The sequence below is a fragment of the Panulirus ornatus genome, chromosome 2 (genome assembly GCF_036320965.1).
Source record: "Panulirus ornatus isolate Po-2019 chromosome 2, ASM3632096v1, whole genome shotgun sequence".
NCBI classification, from domain to species: Eukaryota; Metazoa; Arthropoda; class Malacostraca; order Decapoda; family Palinuridae; genus Panulirus; species Panulirus ornatus.
In genome coordinates this window covers 26,170,867-26,174,877 of record NC_092225.1, presented here as the reverse complement: position 1 = coordinate 26,174,877, position 4,011 = coordinate 26,170,867, and the positions used below count along the sequence as shown (strand labels likewise).

General features: G+C 42.8%; 1 non-coding gene across 1 annotated transcript; it reads left to right on the top strand.

Moving 5' to 3' along the window:
* The first annotated feature begins 3,939 nt into the window (after positions 1-3,939).
* On the top strand, positions 3,940-4,011 carry TRNAQ-UUG (transfer RNA glutamine (anticodon UUG)). The gene has a single exon. It is a non-coding gene; the product is annotated as a tRNA-Gln (tRNA).

Below are 4,011 nucleotides of genomic sequence, written 5' to 3'. Positions count from 1 at the left end.
ATTTCAAACAATAGTTTTGACTGCTGAAATGCTTAAGACTAACAATATTTTTGACCAACTCATTTCCGCTCGTGGACTGGTCGAAAGGCAATGCAACAACTTTAACTTCACATATGATACAACGACCATCGGCTGGGGTTGGTGGCGCGACCCTGTAATCCGGCGACTCGGAGGCCTGGGCCAACGGATGGCTTGAGGTAAGGAGCACTGCTGCGGGATTCCTCATGTTGAATGGACGTCCGCACTAAGCTCGGCATCAATATGGCCACCACTAGGGAGCTAAGGATGGCCAGGTTGTCTAAGGAGGTGTGAACCGGGCCAGGGGGGAAACCCAGCAGCCAAAAGCACCCGTGTCGACCAGTTGTGGGATCGCGCCCGTGAGTGGGTGCCCTGTAGTAGCCTTGCCAATACAGGCGGACTTGGTCCTTTTTAATTTTCACAATGGCTCCCTATTAACGACAAAACAACGAAGACTCGATGATTCATTTATTATCTAAATGCTAATCATCTTATCATGTAGTATATACACTGACATTAGCATAATTTATTACAATTATACAATAACTACCAAATGTCACCAGATCATTAATGGCTTTCGTAAATAAGATGTCACTTTACAATGAGAAATCCATCCACATTTCTAAAGTAACTCGCTCCTTTGGAAGCCCTTTTCAAAGCAAATTTCGCAGCTCTTAACCTCCACTGTGTCCGGGGAACCGAACTAAAGGAAAGTGGCTAGGAGTACGAGGGATCTTCACCTCTTATGTACTTCCTGTCAGGTTTTGTGTCAAGTGATACTTGTGCAAATATTCACTTAGTGATTCCACGATGTAAATGTATCTGTACAGAAAAAAATATATTTGTGCTAATTATCATTTCATGGTTCAACGATGTAATGTATCTATACAGAAAAAAATATATTTGTGGCAATAATCATTTCATGGTTCAACGATGTAATGTGTCTCACTAAAGAAAAAATATTGTTTCAGTTTCAAGTCGTTCTGGATTTCAGATATAGATGACCTTTTCATTTTGTATGTGAAGTTAAAGTTATCGTGCTGAGGTCAATCCTCAAGTTGAGATGACGTTGGTCAAAAATATTGTTAGTTTTGAACATTTCAGCCACCAAAATCATTGTTAGTTTAAACATGTTCAGCATGTCTGTGTTAAATATGAAAATATACTTTCAGTTGCTCAGAAAACGACTTTTTTTTTCCAAGATGAGGTAAATAAGAGTTCGGTAGATCACTAAATTAATAAATTACTGTTGCACATATCATTTGACACAAAACTTGACAATGAGAACGTAAGGGTTAAGAGTCCATCCTTTTCCTGCTTACCATGTCCCCTGAGTCGGTGCCACAGGAGACAAAGGAGGGAAATAGCTCCAAATTCTAATCTGAAGAGGAAGGCTATGGAGCGAGCTGCCGTGGACATGTTTATGGACTGCTTGTTGTCAAACTGACATCGTATTTACAAAAGCCATTAACGACTTGGTGTCAATGGTAGTTTTCATGGTTTTTTATATTTGTAATCCATTTAGTCATGTTACTTTATACACTATAAGATTATGGAAAAGCAAATAGATATTAATTTAATGATAGTCTTCATTCCCTTGTTCATTTCGAATGTGCCATTTTGAAACTCAAAAGGACCAAGTCCGCCTGTGTTGACAAGGCTACTACGGGCCACCCACTCACGGGCGCGATCCCACTACTGCTCGACACGGGTGCTTTTGGCTGCTGGGTTTCCCCCCTGGCCCGGTTCACACCTCCTTAGACAACCTGGCCACCCTTAGCTCCCTAGTGGTGGCCATATTGATGCCGAGCTTAGTGCGGACGTCCATTCAACATGAGGAATCCCGCAGCAGTGCTCCTTACCTCAAGCCATCCGTTGGCCCAGGCCTCCGAGTCGCCGGATTACAGGGTCGCGCCACCAACCCCAGCCGATGGTTCTTGTTACTATGTTACCTTTTGTAACAAAATGTTCAGCGTTTTTGTTATTTGGAAAAAAAAAAGGACTCCAGTGTGAAAAGTGACTGTGTGTATGAGTTTACTGATTCACCTCAGACATCACTGTCATCTTCACCTGGTCAAGAATATTTCCAGTGAGAACGACTCCAGCACGGAATTCAGACAATGACACTGTATGTCTACCCTATGAAAAGGTGATCTCTGAAATCTTGAATGACTTGAAATAGAAAACCTTTTTCTTTTTCTGCAGAGGTACATTACATCGTGGAATCATTTAAGCGAATAACTGGTACAAGTATCAGTTGACACGAAACTTGACTAGTACACATGAAGTAAAGGGCATCATTTTGTACTGAAGTCGTTGTATTAGAAAATATTCTTGACCAAGTGAACATGACGGTAATGTCTGACGTGAATCAGTAAACTCATCCACACAGTCACTTTTCACATTGGTGTCCTTTTTTTCCAAGTAACAACAACGCTAAATGTTTTGTCACAAAAGGTAACATAGTAGCAAGAACCATCGGCTGGGGTTGGTGGCGCGACCCTGTAATCCGGCGACTCGGAGGCCTGGGCCAACGGATGGCTTGAGGTAAGGAGCACTGCTGCGGGATTCCTCATGTTGAATGGACGTCCGCACTAAGCTCGGCATCAATATGGCCACCACTAGGGAGCTAAGGGATGGCCAGGTTGTCTAAGGAGGTGTGAACCGGGCCAGGGGGGAAACCCAGCAGCCAAAAGCACCCGTGTCGAGCAGTAGTGGGATCGCGCCTGTGAGTGGGTGGCCCGTAGTAGCCTTGCCAATACAGGCGGACTTGGTCCTTTTGCGTTTCAAAATGGCACCTCGTAAATTAACTGGATCATGACGAATACCACTCAGTTTTTATTTTCAATTCATCAATATTCTACATAAAAAAAAAAATAACGGTATATTAGATTGAGGCAGCCATTTGGCTGAAAATACACCATTGATGTATTACAGACATTACAAAACTGGCAGTTCATGATAATAACTAGTTAACTACTCAAAAAAGGGGCGTGAGAACAAGTTCGGCTGGAAATCTGCATACTCTGGATAAGCACTTCCGGTGGCAGATGTGCAGGAATGTTTACTGAGCCTCTACAACGGTTTATGCATTAGACAGCTGAACATATAAGTGACGAACGGTTACAGTAGTTCAGCGAGATGTTCACTTCCTTAGCTGTTCGCTCGTTCGTGGATTGTTTCCGACGTTCACAATGGTAGGTAAAGGACTGTTCATGTATTAGATTGGAACTAGTCCTTCGTGCTGCGGGCCGTGGTGGAGAGGCAGGCGCCGGGGGTTGGGTTTGCATGGTGGGAGGGTGTGTGTGCAAAGTGGCTGCTGTTTTTCCGTGCTTAGCCTCCACCTCCCTAATGCTGGAAGCGGTGAACAAGTACGGAAAATTATATATATATATATATATATATATATATATATATATATATATATATATATATATATATATATATATATATAGTGTGTGTGTGTGTGTGTGTGTGTGTGTGTGTGTGTGTAAAAATGAATCGTGCCATCAGCATATTCTAAAGTAACAAAACAAAACCTAAACTTCGAGACATTTCTGAAAAAAAAGACTCAAATCCCCTTTACGGAACGAAATGAGCTTTCCCATCGTTTATAAACCATAGAACATCTTTCCCCACGTCAGAGAAGGATACAGAGAGCGGGTTCTATAATGTGCTGGAGTGATTAAAACGAGAGAGCGAGTGGAAATGATTAAAACGAGAGGAAAAAAACTAGGTTAAGTTAGTTTTACCACGAACTGACGAATCTACAATGATTGTATATATCCTTCCTCCTTCCTGGGATTTCCCACTGGGGGTCCACTCCCTCTAAGTGGGGTTGGGTTGGTTGGGGGGTTTCTAGACACTGGGCAGGTCTATGCAAGGCGATCCCATTTCTGGTGATTGACTCATGGAAAACACGGTCCCATGGTGTAATGGTTAGCACTCTGGACTTTGAATCCAGCGATCCGAGTTCGAATCTCGGTGGGACCT